The following is an 18378-nucleotide window of genomic DNA, read 5'->3' as shown; positions in this document are numbered from 1 at the left end:
AATCTCCAGAAGTTTAAATGGCATGCAAAAACTATTTGGTGTCTATATTTTATTCTAGTAAGGCAGTTATTTTGTTTGCCCCTGTGTAGACTGAAATCTGAAAGCTGTGCTGTTTTGAAAGCTCTTAGGGTGGAGTGGAATGAATGCATCTGTTATGACGCAGTATGTCTGAAGGACCACCTCTGACATACTCCTCAGCAAGTTCATGTTACCAACTCTTTCAATATGTATTAAATTATGTCAATTAATCCTACATCCAAGATACAGCACGTTAACCTTTTGTAGTAGCATTCTTTATCAAAAAGGACTACCTTAATTCATATTTTACTTCATTGCCTTTTGTGGCCTATTAGTATAAAAAAGAAACACGTTAGAAAATACACTTCTTTCATGCAGAAATATTCTAAAGGAAAATCTTAAGGACAGAAACTTATTTCTTTCCACTTTCATAAAACATAAATAAGTCGTTAATTTGAAGCAATGGTACTATCTAAAATATATTGCTGGCACTGATGTTTTCACACCTAAATTGGTTTATATATCTTTATATTTATAAAGAATCCTACACTTTATGCAAACAAATGAACACTGAGTAAGATACATTTTATTCTGATTTTCTCAAACTATTCATATGCCAAAGGATAAAGCCAAAATTGCACTTTATCAGCATTTCAACACAGTTAATATTAGAGCTATTACTTTATGATGATCCAAAACATTAAGGGTGATCTAGTATGCAACATTATTACACAGATTGTCTATTAATGTAACTCACCACATTAAGAGATTAAAGAAGGAGAAAATAATGATCATATCAAGACATGATGAAACAACTCTCATTTGTGTCAAATATAATTTTAGCAACCTTGGAATAAAAAGGAATTTCCTTAATCCTTATGAAATGTTATATTTGGTGATGAGATATTGGAAGAATTGTTTTAAAATTTGAAAGTGGGCAAAAATGCTCATTATCACTGCTTCAATAAATCTTATTAGAGGTCTTTAGTGCAAAAAGAAAAGAAAAGTGTAATGATTAGAAATGATGTCCATTTATCTATATCTATACATATTAATCTGGTGACATATATATACATATACATGTATATATATATAAATCTAATGATAAATATATGCAAGACTTTTGCAAAAAATGTTAAATTGTAAGTTTAGAATGAGTTGTAGAGACAACAGATATCAGATACTAAAGAGAGCAGGAGACAAATCAATTGCAAATTTTCAAAGGGAACATTCAAAACGATTTATTGCCTGTCTATGAATGTCCCTTGCCATGACATGTTTATGAAAAAGGGTTGAAAGGGAATTGTGGTATGGTACAGACTTTTTACAAGCTAGCTCTGGTGAGACCTGATAACATATGTGCTTCTTATCCACCCTCTGAAGTGGAATTGATAAGGAAAACACATCCTATATGCCGAGATGCCCCAAAAGAAAGCCTTTAATGATCCTATTTGGAGAATTTGATATATGACCCTGATATGTAGAAGGGACATGGTCCACTGGCTGAGTCCTAAACAGAAATCTACAGAACTAGAGAGAAGAGGTGACAAACTGCTTTGATGATAGAATTAAAATGAGGTAGCTGATTTAGGATCAGACTGAATTTAGGTTAAAGACATAAACCTTTCCCAAGAATTAGATGTGGGCCATGAAGAGGAGAGAGCTGGCTTGTACCTGTTTCTACTTCTGCCCAACAAGGGTTCAAAAGATGGAATGTTACAGTGAGAGTCTGTACCACCCTGCAAAACCCGAGGCTAAGGCTGGGTGTAGAAGTGGAAGAGAAATGATGTGTCACTTGGGTCATGGTAGTTGTAGAAGGACAGGATCCCGCAAGAGAGTGTATGGGGAACTAACAAGAGACCCTATAATAGATTCAGCTTTGAACATTTGTCACGCTCAAACTAATTCTTCATGAAGAATTTTTTTTTTTAATTTAAAGCAATAAAAAACTTGGTTGTACTTTTCAGATAAACTAACAATCTGATCCCCAAATTTAGTTGGGATTAAAAGGTCCAAGAGTTGACAAGATAAATTTTAAAAGCAAATTTAGTGATAGGAGGAACCACACACATATAAGACCACAAACTTAATCAATAAATGTTGTGTGTGTTTTGCGTGTGTGTGTGTGTGTGTGTGTGTAAATGTTGTGTGTGTGCTGTGTGTGGTGGAGCTGACTCCTCCACCAACTGGCCATTCCATAGTCTCTCTCCCTCTCCTTAGGTCTCCTATTCCCTGAGACACAACAATATTGAGATTAGGCCAATTAATAATCTTCCAGTGCCTTGGGATGTCTAGGTGGCTCAGACTGTTAAGCATCTGACTTCTACTCAGGGGGCTATGACTACTCTGATCCTGGCATCCTGGGATCGAGCCCTGCATCGTTGGGCACCCTGCTCAGTGGGGAGCCTGCTTCTCCCTCTCCCTCTGCCCCTCCCCCTGCTTGCACTCTCACTCACTCTTTCTGTCTCTCTCAAATGAATAAATAAAAAAATCTCAAAAAAATAATAATCTTACAAGGCCTATGAGTATTCAAGTGAAAGCAGGATCACATGTCACTCATTTTAAATCAAAAGCTAGAAATGCTTAAGCTTAGAGAGAAAGGCCTGTCAAAACCCAAGATAGGCTAAAAGCTAGACCTTCTGTGTCAAAAATTCGCCAAATTGTGAATGCAAAGGAAAAGTCCTTGAAGGAAATTAAAAGTGCTACTCTAGCGAACACACACATGATACCAAAGCAAAACAGACTTATTGCTGATATAGAGAAAGTTTTAGAGGTCTGGATAGAAGATCAAACCAGTCACAACATTCTCTTAAACCAAAACTTGTTCCAAAGCAAAGCCTTAACTCTCTTCAATTCTGTGAAGGCAGAGAGAGGGGAGGAAGCTGCAGAAGAAAAGTTGGAAGCTAGCAGAGGTTGGTTCACAAGGTTTAAGGAAAGAAAAGCCATCACCACAATATAAAAGTGCAAGATGAAGTAGCAAGCACTGGTGCAGGAGCTGCAGAAAACCGAGCGAAGAAAATTCATGAAGGTGGCTATAATAGATATCAGACTTTCAGTGTAGACAAACCAGCCATACATTGGAAGAAGATGCCATCTAGGACTTTCATAGTTAGAGAGAGGTCAATGCCTGGCTTCAAAACCCCAAAGGACAGGCTGACCTTCTTCTTAGGGGCTAATGCAGCTTGTGACTCTAAGTTGAAGCCAGTGGTCATCTATGAAAATCCTAAGCCCGTAAGAACGATGCTAAATCTACTCTGCCTGAGCTCTATAAATGAACAGCAAAGCCTAGATGACAACACATTGTTACAACATAATTTACTGAATATTTTAAGTCCACTGTTGAAACCTACTCCTCAGAAAAAAATAGATTCCTGCCAAAATACGACTGCTCATTCACAATACATCTGGTTATCTAAGAGCTCTGATGGAGATGTACAATGGGATTATTGTTTTCATGTTCTTATGCTAACACAGTATCCATTCTGAAACCCATGGATCAAGGAATCATTTTAACTTTCAAGTCTTATTATTTAAGAAATACATTTCATACCTAGAGCTGCTATAGATAGGGATTCATCTGATGGATCCGAGCAAAGTAAATTGAAACCTTCTGGAAGGAATTCACCATTTTACATGCCATTAAGAACATTCATGATTCATGGAAAGAGACCAAAATAGAACATTAACGGGAGTTTGGAAGAAGGTAACTCCAAGCCTCATGGATGATGTTGAGGGGTTCAAGGCTTCAGTGGACAAAGTGACTGCAGATGTGGTAAAAACAGCAAGAGAAGTAGAATGAGAAGTGGAGCCTGAAGATGGGACTGAATGGCTACAATCTCATGATCAAACTTGAAAGGATGAGGAGCTGCTTCTTATGGATGAGCAAAGAAAGTGGTTTCTTGAAATGAATCTACACCTGATGGAGATGTTGTGAAGACTGTGGAAATGACCAAAAAAAAAAAAAAAAGATTTCAAACATTATATAAACTTAGTTGATAAAGCAGGGGCAAAGTTTGAGAGGACTGACTCCAATTTTGAAAAAAGTTCCACTGTGGGTAAAATGCTATCAAACAGCACCAAACAGTATGCTACAGAGAAATTTTTCATGAAAGGAAGAGTCAGCTGATGGGACAGATTTCATAGTTGTGTTACTCTATGAAATGGCCACAGTCACCCGAACCTTCAGCAGCCACCACCCTGAACAGTCAGCAGCTGTCAACATCAAGGCAAGACCCTCCACCAACAAAAAGATTATGACTCAATGAAAGCTCAGATGATGGTCAGCATTTCTTAGCAATAAAGTATTTTTGACTAAGGTATGCATATTTTTTAAACATAATGCTATTGCACACTTAATAGATTGTCTTAAAGTGTAAATATAACTTTTGTAGGCACTGAGAAACCAAAAATTCATTTGATTTGCTTTATTGCAGTGGTCTGGAATTGAACCTTCAAGATCTTTGACGTATGTCTATATTAGATATCAGTGGAAAATAATGGTCTACTGACTCTAATAATAAATGATCTTGGGAAGATTGGGGGTGGTAGTGTTGGATAGAACTCTACTTCACAGACTGCACAAGATAGATTCTGATTAGATTAAAGACCGGCCATTTAAGGATGGACATGTAAAACTTAGAGATCACACAGGAAAACATTATGACTTCAGAAGGGGGAGAATTTAATTTTCAAACAGACACTAAAAGCACTAACTGCAAAGAAAGTGTGTGATAAATTAGACTTCATTAATATTAAAAATTTCAATACAACCAAATTTCTCCATAAACTGAGTGGAAAAAAAAAAAGAATGCCACAGAGGATGAAAAGATATGTGCAAAACTGGGATGTACCAACCAATTTTTTAAAACTAGACAAAATCGCAGTTGATGTGAGAAGATATCTAAATGGCCAATCAACATGAAAAGATACTCTGTCTCACTAGTGATCAAGGTTGATTGAAACTATATTTAAAGATTTCACAGCCATCAAATTCCAAAGAAGGCAATTACCTAGGTAGTACCAAGAGCATGGTGAGGGTGTGGAGAAATGCTATTCGTTTGACAAGAAACAGTTTGGAGTACAAGTTTATAGAATCACATTAGAGAAAAACTTGACAATAGCTAGTAAAATTCAAGATAGCCAGAGCCTACCAGACACTAATTCCTATCCTAGATAGACCTTGGAAAATCTCCTAGGCATTAACGCATTGAGACATGGCCAGGAAGCTGAACTGCAGCTTTGGAAACAACCTGAATGTCCATTATCAGAAATCTAGATCAGTACGATGGGGGCACCTGGGTGGCTCGGTCGATAAAGCATGGGACTCTGGATTTCAGCTCTGGTTCTGATCTCAGGGCCCTGAGATGGAGTCTCCCAGTGGGCTCTTGCTCACTGGGGAGCCTGCTTGGGATTCTCTCTCTCCTTCTCCCTCTGCCCCTACCCAATTGTGGTCTCCCTCTCTCTCTTTAAAAAATTATTTTTAATTAAAAAAATAAGATAAAATAAAATAAGGAACTCTAAGTTAGTACCTTTGGTGGATTCATACAATGTAATATTCTACTATAGCTAAAATGAGTGAACCTAGAAATAGGAGAGAATATGGTACACATTGGCAAAAAAAGGAACAATTATTAAAGCAATACAAAATGATGAGAAAAAGAATAGAGTACAAAGAAAATATCAGTGTAAGAGTAAGCACTGTGTAAGAAGTGCCATGTCCTTCCTTGCACTCATGTAATCAGCCTCCTGATTGCCCGTTCCCACCCTTGTCTGTACTGTCATGGCATAAAGGCAGCCTCCTTTAACAGAGGCCTAATTTAGCAACTAAATCCTTCATAGTGCCTTCCAAAAATCCTATGATTCGTTGGAAACATTTACATGTAACTGGATAAAGCCTCGTCTACTTTAAGTAATACTGTTAAATGTCCAAGTTGTAAAGTGACGCCTGATTTTACTTTTTTCCCACAAGTCTGTAGATATTTTTTAACTTGCTTAAAAAGTTGCATTTAACTAGAATATTTCATCTTTGGCCCACCCTTGATTAATTAATTTGATTTTTAAAAATACTGATATATGCAATTAATATGATGAAAATACTGGAATTTCAGGATTACTTAAAAATGGCTGGACTTTAATCAGAATCTATAAACACCCATTATGTTTTGACTGTACTTAAAAAAAAATCAATGTGAAAAGTCATTAGTGCATTGAAAATGTACTATTAAAACTCATATTATTTGATCATTTGATCATTTGAATCATTTGATCATTTAAGCATATGAAAAACCCTATATGCATATAAACATTTTGATATGTTTATATACTATTTTATAAGTGGAAATGTAATAGATTTGGAAGCATTTTACAACAGTTTCTTAATATGGCCCTTAAGATTCTTTTGCTTAGCACCTCACCAAAAGTCCCAGTGATATACCTCTATAATGACTCATATTTCTGTCTCTTTCAATATTGTAACATTATTATTTTGAGTTTCCTTATATGAGTTTTGGCCAAGATAGCTGAGATTATGTGAGCTTATCTCAAGAATGTTACCAAAGTTCAGTTTTCCATTACCCAACTTTTTATTTAAAAAAAAAGAAAGAAAGAAAGAAAGAACAATCGGGGCGCCTGGGTGGCACAGTGGTTAAGCGTCTGCCTTCGGCTCAGGGCATGATCCTGGTGTTATGGGATCGAGCCCCACATCAGGCTCCTCTGCTATGAGCCTGCTTCTTCCTCTCCACTCCCCCTGCTTGTGTTCCCTCTCTCGCTGGCTGTCTCTATCTCTGTCAAATAAATAAATAAAATCTTAAAAAAAAAAACTAATTTAGAAAGAAAGAACAATCAGATAGCTTTGGTAAGAAACCTCTTTAAAAAAAAAACTTAAGAACTTATTTATTTTCCTCTTATTTCTAATTAAAAATGAATTTATGGAAGCTGGGAGAATAGACACAGAGTGGTAGATAAAACTAACTGAACTGCCTTTGAAAATCTTGCACTTGAGATGCAAGTCTTAAATAATCCACATTATTTCTAGACTAAACACGGTCCAAGCTTGTTGCAAACTTCCTGTGCTAACAAATCAACATTGTCAAAACTCAAAGAGTTGTAACAACATTAAAACTAGCTAAGGGGAGAACCATATACTAAATGTACATATAAAACACTGTACATTTGTTTTTCCCCAACTATAAAAGATAGGTTTTAGTCTGAATTACATACATGAAATATGGTAAAAGAAGGATTTGTCCATCCATACTTAACATAATTCAGATATTTACTAATTTTTAGATGGAATTAAACTTAGAACCGAAAGTGTGTCTGGATGGTTGGTAGATACTGATGAGAGAGAGCCTTTAAAACAGCAAATACACAAATCTTATAACAAATCTTGACATTATCAGAATTTAATTTTAATTTGTTTTCAATATAACATTATAATCAGAATATATTATTGATATTTAGAAACTATTCTTTATCTTGTGATATCTTTTGCACAATATAGATATGATCTATAACTTGTTTATAATCAATTTTCAGAAAGATATTTCAAATTATGTCATTTTTATCCTTATTACACACCACCTGAATTGTTTTGTTTTGGAAATCACCTTTTTCCTTGAAACTTACCTATTGACAATCTTTTTGCCATCCTTTTTAAAAAGTGAAAAACCTAACTTCACTTTTGTGTGTGTCTGAGCCAAATTTTAAAGGATTACGTTCTTAATCTTGACATTCAAAGGAGACATCCCGCGACGTTGTAAATGTTCCAGCAGGATTAAGGAGAGAGCTGCAGTGTCTCTAAGAGCCCTCCAACCTGTCTTCAATATGCTCATTTCTCAGCAGTGGGGCAGGGCGGGGCAGAAGCTCTAAGTCCTTGACCTCATCAAAGAAGTCAGCTGTGTCAGACTGTGACTACCTTTAATTTATTAAGTAATACAGAGGGAATTAGGCAGCATCTTTTACTTGTAACATTGGCTTCCCCAGGCTTATGTGAGGTGCTTAAATAATAAATAGGAAATGTCTAACGTCATAAATATTTTTTAAATTATAGATGGAAATGAAATAAAAGTGTGAAAAATCCATAATTATTTATTAATATACTGTATACTGAGCCAATAGTTTTGCCATTTCCCCTATTCATTATATTTATTATACTCAAAGAATAAAATTATCTAGGAATTCTATCTAAGGATTTGATGTATAGTTTTGATTCAGATTAAGAAAGACCACTACACTTTCTGATATGAGTATATCAAGACTGAAGTTGGGCTGCCTATATCATGGACACATAAAATACCAACTAGAGAAGAAGCCTGCATTTGGTTTCCAATAATGAATACATAATCAGATTGCAGGGAAATATTTTAAAGTTGAGAAATAATATGATAGATCCATATACAGGGACAGGAACTTAATTTCCTTGCATCAGTAGCCTGAGATGTGAAATTAGTTAAATGTATTGTCATTGTGCTTTGTTAATAGAGAAGTTAGCATTGTGGTTAAATACGATCATTGGGTTTCCTATAAACAAGTTAGGGCATTTTCATCAACTTTTCTAATTATGCAATTGATGGCTACAAGTATTAACCTAGTATCTTCACTTGGCAACTGCTAAAACTGATTATCAAGTCAAAAATGTATTGTGACAAGCTTACCTGTCTGATTCTATTTTTTATCTTTTCTTCCTCACTAAGAAAGCACAGGCTTTTGTCTACAAATGGCCATGTCAAATCTGTTGATGGCAGATTTAATGCCTAACAGGAAGATACTCTTTAAAGAGTGCCAGAAAGTTTAAAAAAAAAAAATTAAGTTGAAAAGAAAAATAGTGGATTTTGCCAGCTAGGAAAGCATCAGGAAACTGAAGCTTTCAAATCAGTTAATCCAGTTCACCCTTGGTTTTGCTTTGTTTGGAAAAATAGAATCTTTCTGTTGTAACCTTGTGGAAGCTTGTTAGAGGAGGCAGAAAAAACGAATGAAGTTTGAGTTCCTGTTTTCTGTGAAGCCTAGACTGTGCCCATCACCTTCTCCTTCCATTCATCTTTTAACATCCAGGCTTAAGTAGGAAGAATGCAGAGGAGAGTTGCTTTTATTGGTTTTGAGTAAGTAAATTAACATTGCTGCAAAAAAACTAATTCTTGACCTGGAGCATTTCAAAAGACTTTTCAGATGATGCGCTCCCACAGGTATTTTTAAGAAGTGTGTTTTCTCCTACAGTGGGTATCTGTGTATGTCTTTGCATTACTTCATCCCATTCTATATACAGACATATTGTCCATACACACAGAGAATTGTAGGCTGAAAAAAGATGCTTGATCCTAAATACACTATCATGCACAATAAGCATCTTGTTTTGGTTTTCAAGATTTGAAGAAGGGTGTATGTGTATATTGTACTGTGTGCATACGGAAAAATAGTGTAGAGAACATTTAACTTTCAGGAAAAAAATCCTTGTAGGACTATTCATGTGTATATGTTTCTGTCTCTGTGAGTATACATATATTTTTCTTTATCTGTGCTTATAAACCTATAGTCTTGGGTATATCTTTTAAGACAGGACTAAACAACAACATGTTGCTACCTTCCCAGTTCATGCTAGAGATCAGAATTCCAGAAGGGTCAGAGCAAAAGCACAAGGAATAATACAGATTTGATCAAAATTCATTTGTAGGCTAAGAGATGATTGGCAGAAAACAAGCAATATTAAGCACTCAGCTCTGCTCAGAGAAAGCAAAATGAATATATAGCCAAGAATACCATCTGTTGAATATGAAATTCTTGGATCAAGACATTATAGATACATTTCCCCAAACAGCAGGGACAGAAGTCTTTCTGGAAACAAAATCACAATAGGGTTGCAGAAACGCCAAGTGTGAGAGAAGCAAATAACTGTTCACTGCATTGTGGGGAGCAGACTTCCTTACTGCTAGTGCCGAGTGTGATTAATTATATGGCAGGGTTTGTGATGCTGGTAGTAAATAAATGTACGGCAGGTAGTCACCCTGTTCAAATAATTTCTAAATCAGTATGTCAACGACTAGCCACGGCTACATCAAAATCTTTTTGCCACGTGTGGTGTCTGCACCTTTATTCACTTTCAGAATTCATTGTGCTCCCTGTCACTCATTATGCTGTATAAAGAAAATGGAATGATGACTGTGTAACTGTCAATAGGAAGATTTATATAAAAAAGGATCGATGAATGATAATTGTCCTTAAGATAAAATCCAGACACAACTGTATGCTTTCTATTTGGATCTGGTATTCTTAGGGGAAAAAAACCCATATTTTTTCTAAAAATAAAAAAATAAAAATTCTCTTGCTAGGATAAGCCTGCATCTCTTTTAGGGACGTGGCCTGGCATCTAGAGATAGACAGTTGTTGATGTGGAATGACCTATGGTAGTGAGAAGTTGCATAGAATGGAGGACAGAAACCATGACAAACACAGCAGGAGAAGTAATAGTGGATATATGGATGTTAATGAAAGAATTCTGACTCCTTTAACTACACCTATTGAGAGAAGTTGAAAACCAATGTGAAAGAGACTAAAATGTTGATTAATTCAGAATTTCTTATCTTTTTTCCAAACTATTACATGCATTTTTTTTTTTTACCCTGGAAACTTCTGTATTTCTCTTCAGTTTCCTGAAGTATCATAAATTGCTATCAAGACACAATTATTATGAACATATTGTAGGTGCTTCATAATTAGTTGATGGAGGGACTGGTATGATGATCTAATAAAAGCACCCCTTTAAGCACTTTATATGTATTAACTCATTTAATTCTCATAACAGTTCTAAGAAGTGGATGCAGCTAGGATCCCAATTGTTTCTGTAAGGAAAGTGAGGCAGGAGTTTTAGGCAGAATGCCAAAGTCACTCACACTCAGTAAATTGATTTGAACCCATCCCTCTTTCCTCAGACCCTATACTCCTAACCACTCGGCTATATTGTACATGAAAAGAGCCATGGTATCCTTGTAATGTTTATGTTTTTAGGTCCATAGCAGACCATCATTTATAATGGGACCAGTATTTATAGCAGTATTATAAAGCAGACCAGTATTTATAATGAGGTGGTTTGTCGTCACGCTTGGGCAGAATATCCGTTAGGGGCAGTGCCCTGGTATTATTCACGTAGAGAGAGCTAACAGAAAAGCACACATTCTTTGTCATTTTGAGAGATGCCTGTGACTTTAAGAATTCCAATTACTATGTCTCTATCAATAGATCACAAGCAACACAAAAGTGTGAATTCAGATTTATAAAACAACCACTTGAAAGTTGGGTGACTTTCTCTTGATTTTCCCTGAGCCTTTCTTTTACACATGCCATAAATTTTGCTTCTTGTTTTATGTTTCTAACTTCTGTCTCTTTCTAAGTTTCTTGAAGGCAAGAGTCATTACTTATGCTCTTTATAATTTCAACTATTGTCAATTAAAAAAAAGTACACGAGTCAAGAATATCAGGGATCATTCCCCAAATCAGCAATGAACAGAACATCTTACATTGAAATTTGACTTAAAACATCATTGCTGAATCCTTTCAAACACATATTTGACAAAGAGGGTAACAGAAAAGTCTTTCTGCTCCCTTAGAATCTCCACGCCCATTTCTGCCATCTTTTCAGTGGGATCGACTTCTTACGCAAACATCAACTTTTGAAAATAAGTAATGATAATTCTTTTCAGCTACCAAGTAGAATGTAGTGAAAGCTTCGAACACCCGAAATGTTTTCAATGATAATATTAAAATGTGGCTTTATGTTCCAATACCTATTTTAGTTACATGATACACTATCACGTGTAACACCCCCAAATATCTTACACTTGAAGTATTCTATCTTTACTTCCTAATATGGTGCATTTGCACTGCATTTTTGAACTATTTCAGACATGTTATCTTGTAATTCTGACTCAGCCAGAAGACAGCTGAGAGTACCACTTATTTGCTTTAGATAAACGAGTTCCTGGTCATTCATCACCTCTCACACTGAAAATGACCACACTAAAGTGGCATCGTGTCGTTGGCAAAAGTTGGCGAAATGATGCTAGCAATTATAATTGGACTGTGTCCGCAGAGATTATTTTTATAGTTTAAACTGTAAAAATGGCCTATTTTATATGGAACATAATATAATGTATTTTAGGAACAGAAAAAAAGAATTTGTAATAAATACACAAAAAACATATATGTCTTTTAAAGGCCACCCTGCTATTTTAACAATTTAAGGATTTTTTGGCTACTTTACCAAAATATGAAATGCCAAGAAAAATTTTTCTTATTTTTTCCTTTTTCTGGCATTACTTGCGTGTGAAGTTGAGTAAGATTACAAATTAATCTCTGTACTGATAGGTGCTGTATTGAATGCTGTGTATGAAATATCAAAAAACAGCTTAAATCATAACTGTGTTTTCACATTTTTCGACTCCCAGTGTGGAAATATTAAGGTTAAATTTAGAATAGTGACATATTTGGGTATGTTTTCTTACTTGAGAATCTCTTTAAAGCAATTTACAGAAGCTCCCTATAACGATTTTCATTTTTCCCCATAATTCTACTTAATGATGTTCTTTGAATAGTAATTTTAGCTAATGGAGAAGTAACATTATATTCAGAGAACCATCAGCTAACTATCAGGGTCTTACAATAAGGAAAGATCCTAAAAGCAGCTATGTTAATGAGCTCAGCATTTTAGCTTTCGTACATTTTTTGTTGAGTAAAGTGAGCTAATTTTCTTTTGCAGGCCCGAGATAACTTAGTAAGATTTTAGAGCTGCTTGTCAAATGTAATTTGACCTAATAATTACCCCTAAAGATGTGATTAAGAAACACCTGACTCAGATGTCATGTACATATGCAAACCACGAGTCATCACCCTTTCTCTCCTCTGATGTTAGTGGCTAAACGCCAAGTGCAGGCTGAGAACTGGCCCCGAGGAGGAACCTGCCAGTTCACAGTTTCTTCAGGTCGTTTCACTTCTGCCAAACGTGCCTAACGAGGGAAGGGTCCTTGATGTGTGCAAGCATCGAATGTACGCGCTGCTCTGAACGACTTCATGGCGAGGGCGAGGAGGGATTCCTGAAAGCTGTTTTTCAGTATTAATGTTAACAAATACAAAGTGGTTCAAACAGGAAGAGTATTCGCAGTTCCACTACAGTGGGTAGATACTCTAAGGGTGCCAAGAAAGATCTTTTTTTTTTAATTCTAGAACATCTATATTTGTATAAGAGATTATTTTTTAGTCCTTGAGGTTAACAAACCGATGAGAAGCGTTCTATTTTTACATCTATTTTCTGTTCCGAATCCGTTGATTAATGCTTAAATAAAAATTTAGCTCCATGTCTCCTTTTCGGAATATCTACGAAAAGTGTTATCTAGATCCATTTCTGTGCCCCCGCCAAGCTCCTGATATAGCAAAATGTTTAGGAATCGAAAGCTTGTTCAGTTACAAAATCTTTTAAAATACACTTGACAGGTAGCATTATTAGAGTTTATCTATTAATATAATGAATATTTTCAGTGGGATTATGATTAGTAATTTTCAACTTTCATTTCTAGCTTAGTTCATTTTTTAAACTCTTTATTTTCTAGAAAAAAATTTCTGGACATGCCATTATTACATCCTGTCACCAAAGTCTGAAGGCAACTTCCTGACCTTGCTGATGGGTTATGACCCACGCACAGGAAATAATGAAATGCCTATACTCACTGGTGGATGCATTCAAACATATTACGAATACCAATGGAAAATATCAAATGCATAATGTAAAGTACATTTAAAGCGTGCATATTTAGCATATTTTACTTATTGCTTACCTGAAAAAAAATTTCAGATCTATAAATGGCCTTCATATATATGCTTACGGATTTCAACTATATTATGGGTTATGGATTATGTAGAAAATACAGAAAAAAAATTACAGAAAATGTTTTTTAAATAAAAAAGTATCAAAATCAACTTGATGAGATTAAGAATCTTAAAATAGATTATTGTAGAAAAGGGTTTTTTTTGTTATCCCTTTTAATATGTGGATACACAGTGATTTTTCAAACTTTTATTAATCAGTAATTGGTTGATGGTCTGTATGTCAAATGACTTCTAGTATTAAATATTACTGAAATGAAAAAGTGAAAATGAGTTTGATGGAAAAGATAACTTTATATCCTAGTTAAACTCCCATTTATTCTCACAGTTACTGTGAGGAAGGTTTACTCAACCAAAATATAATATGTAATTACATATATTTATATTTATATAAAATATATATTTATATTTATAAAATATATAATATATTCATATAAAATATAAATTTGTATTCATATTCTTATAAAATATAAAAATATATTTATATAAATATACTTACATAAATATATATATACAATTCCACTTACACATTCGTGAATAAAGTTTCCACTTAACTCCAGAAGAATTTCACAATTTAGCAACACAGAGAGTGAGATTCTGGATGTATATAATTAAAGAGTGTAGCTAAATGCTTGCATGATTAAAGGAAATGAAAAATTAGAAGTATTTATAATGGTTGAATTGTGAAATTATAATCAGGCTCAATATGAAGTACTATGATTTCCATTCCGGTGGTCGTTTCAGTACTCTCTCGCCTGATGGAGTTACTATTCTTTCCCCATGCACGTGTTCAAATTTTCTGCATACTTCACATTATGAGAAACTGCCTAATTCCATGTTCTTAGAAGTGCTTGGTACAATGTTGATGTGCAATAAGGTTTCTTTATGAATAGAAAAAAGTAATGTACAAATATTTTCCATAGATACCGACTCTAAAATATACATATTTCTACATCTCTGAGAAATGAGATTATCCTTTTCCAAATAAATATAAAAAGGCAAATGTCAGATCTTTATCTTTGTTAGCCAGAAGGATGAAATAATAAATGAAATTAAACAAATTTCATAAGGATAGACATTGAATAAAGAAAAAACGAATTAGAGAAAGCTACAAACAAGGTATGTTTTAGATCAGGTTCTAATCTATCAGCAGTGCTAACATTTCTGTTTTCCGGAAAGATCTGGTTACACTTCTTTGAAACTATTTGTTGTATTAAAATCAGAGAACATTACTGTTGAAAGGGCCCTTACGGATCATCTAGTGCAATGGTTCTTAACTGATTTGAGTTATGAGACACTTTGTGAATATTATGATGGTTAAAGACCTTCTCACTGGAAAAGTACATGTTTGTCTACAATCACAGTTTTGTACAGTTCTGCATACATTTCCAGGAATTTCCGTTGAGTCAGGCAACCCATAGACACATTTTAAGAGCCTCTGATTATGCACAGTTCATTTTATAAATGAGTTGAGTGAACTAGAGATCAAGAAAGGAACCGGGCTCCTTCATTCCAATTCTACTGACCCTCTCATACCTCTCCAAGAGTCCAGCCATCCACACAGATCATGTTCCAAACAGATTCCCATTCAAGCTAATTTTTTTCTATTTCTGTGACCTACTGGAAATGGAAATGTGTGGAGGCAACTTCCACTTTCCATCACAGACTCATTCTGTTTCACTACCTAATTCTGTCTTTATGGTGGCAGGGGAGGGGGAAGCATTTTGTTCTTCTTTTGTGCAAATGTGTATGTGAGTATGCGTGTGTGTGTGTGTGTGCGTGTGTGCGTGTGTGCAAGCACATCTACATTTCAAAGCTGTGAAGTAGGCTGTCCCACTTCTCTCTTAAGTGTTTTCTTCTGCATCATTCTGCCAAGGAGTAATGTACAGCGGGGAATCTGTCGTCCAGTGACAGGCACTCGGATGCTGTATCCTTACCTCCCACAGATATTACCTGATTTTCAAACAGGATGCAATGGTCTTTTGCTATAAACAACAAAGAATTCTTTTGAACCTCCTAGAGTAAGAGCTTTATGACAACTAAAAAAATATAAGGAGAATCCATTTTCATTACATTTATTTAATTACATTTATGAGAGTGTCCATAATGGCACTGCTCATTTCCCTCTTACTCTCAGTAAGAGTCAAAAGTATGTTTTATTGTTTGTACCACCCTTGCTAAAAATAAATAAATAAATAATAATAATAATAATAATAATAATAAAAAGAAAGAAAGAGAGAAAGAGAAAAAGAAAAAAAAGATGCTCAGTGAAATTTGGCATGGAGAAAGTGATTTCAGGCTTCTTTCCAGTTCTTTGTGTTCCTTAAGAACATCCATCACTGAGCTCATCTTTTGAGGTGGTAGAATATTATACAGAGCTGGGATTTTCCTGAGCAACGTGGCAAACATTTTTGTCTTCTATAGAGTCGTTTGGAAGTTATAGAGATGAAATTGCAAGGTATAGTGAAATTTCGCTCTCTATACTAGTTGGAAGAGAAATCATTTAACCTTCAATTCAAACATAAGCTTTGCTTAAAAGCATCACTGCAGATTCATCCCCTCCACTGTGATTCCTCTTTGGTTCCTCCTATGACCAAGTTAATAGTTGTGTGATCTTAGATGAGTTATACTTCTAAGACTTTGAAAGGCAACAATAGGAGCCAAAGAGTCCCTGCTTCCCTCTAAGTTTGTGAAATGGGAAACGGGAAAATCCTACTGTAAACCAAGATCACAAGGTCATACAGAAGGGGCTTATACACCTTTATGAGTGTCATTTGAGTTTATCCTCACCTAATAACTAGAATTTTAAATGATTGTCCCACTTCCATTCTTTTTTTTTTTCCCCCATTTATGGTGGGCATGTTTTTAGAAGATGTGAATTCGAGGCTTATCTTTGCCACTACTTTGGGGGACATCCTGTAACTTCCGCCTGCACAATTTCCACATCCTCAAATAGTGATCATAATACCTGCCTCTTTAACGTTCTAAGAAGGATTGAGTGAAATAATGAGTGTGAAAACCATTTGTAAATTACCATTGCCAAAGAGAAAATGAGATCATAGTTCCACCCTGTAGAAAATCTCTCAGTAAATAAAGTCATCAAAACTAATTTGATCTGCAGAACCAAATATTTGAATCTGTGCAGATATCCGCAATGATCTCTAGCATAGAGACATCCCAGGCATCCTGATGCAGAGCTGAACCAGTCCATTTAGATTTTGCATTAAAAAGAGAGATGGCTGCATGACCATCATTTTGTTAGCTATTATGTAAGTACATGTTAAAACAAATCAATGAAAGGCTACAAAACCGACAAAGCAGGTCTTAAAGCCTGAAAAATCTTCCCCATGGATTATGAGGAGAAATGTGCATTTTCCTTGGTAAGAAACGTTTTAGTTTATACTGCAGAATCACAAACAGGTCACACTGAGATAACAGAAAGCATTTCTGATAAACAGAAGCAAATCAGCAAGCCACAACCAGCAGTGGGACCGGGAGCAGTTTCACAGAGTCTGTTAGAGGCAAATGGAACTGCAGAGAGCATTAGTGGAATTCCTGCCCTCCATCCAAATACCACTGATAGGGAACACATAAACAACAACAAAAAATGTATGGTTCAGCTGAAGGCTGATGCCCCCAAACCGTGTCTGCAGCCAATGCACCTTTTACTTCACGTCCTCCAGAAATTCGAGTTAAGTTTTGTGATCAGTTTTACCAAGAACATTATGACTTAGGGACAAGTTACTCAGAGTTAGCATCAAATGTCAATTTGCCATACAATTCTTCTACGATTTGAAAAAACAAGAACCTTGGGCTTAAATATTGATAGTCAAACTAGTAATCTCCTTAGCAAAGTTGCAGCTTTGAAGCGAAAAATCAAATCCAGTAGTTAGGTATTTTTGGACACAAGAAAGACCTTGACCTGTTTGAAAGCCAAAGATATAATAAAGAACTGAATTATAGATCTAGCAGGCAGGGTATTTTTATGGTTGAAACCTTAGCTTTAAATATCCCTGGATGCCATTTTCTTTCCTTTTATCTTAGGCTATTAATTATAGTTATAAGGATTAGTCCCATGGTGGATTTTGTACCTGGCTTAAATTACATTTCTTTGGTCTAGTGAGTCCCTCCCTGCCACCTTCACCTTTACCCCTGACTATTGAATCTCAGGATGATTAAGGATAGGAACCAAAGGGAATGGGGTGGCTTATCTTGTTCTATGCTGCTTCTATCTTCCAAAATAACTTCGGTTGGTGTCTTTAGTCTCGGTTTGTTTTGTGATGGGGCATTCTAAGAAATCACTCATTCTGATTTTGTAAAAGTGATTTCAGTATACGTATTTATTTAAAATATTAAAAAAAAAAACACACAACAAACCCTCACTCTCCCAAAGGTGAAAAAAACCCTCGTCTTCACAAAAAGCCAAGTACTGGTGGATTGAGGCTTGGGAGAGAACCAGTGGACAGATTTTTTGCAAGGGGAATAAGATGCTTT

The 18378-nt window shown here is 35.3% G+C and overlaps 1 protein-coding gene and 1 pseudogene across 1 annotated transcript in view; both read left to right on the top strand.

Annotated features, from left to right (window-relative positions):
* Nucleotides 1–18378, top strand: part of PCDH7 (protocadherin 7) — a 403732-nt gene that overhangs the window by 335592 nt on the left and 49762 nt on the right. The window lies entirely within an intron of this gene.
* Nucleotides 2551–4329, top strand: LOC121101516 (annotated as a pseudogene).

Source organism: Ursus maritimus, unplaced genomic scaffold (assembly GCF_017311325.1).
Source record: "Ursus maritimus isolate PB19 unplaced genomic scaffold, ASM1731132v1 scaffold_8, whole genome shotgun sequence".
In the NCBI taxonomy this organism is placed as follows: Eukaryota; Metazoa; Chordata; class Mammalia; order Carnivora; family Ursidae; genus Ursus; species Ursus maritimus.
Note: the sequence above shows the minus strand (reverse complement) of the source record. Positions and strands in the feature narration are given on the sequence as shown.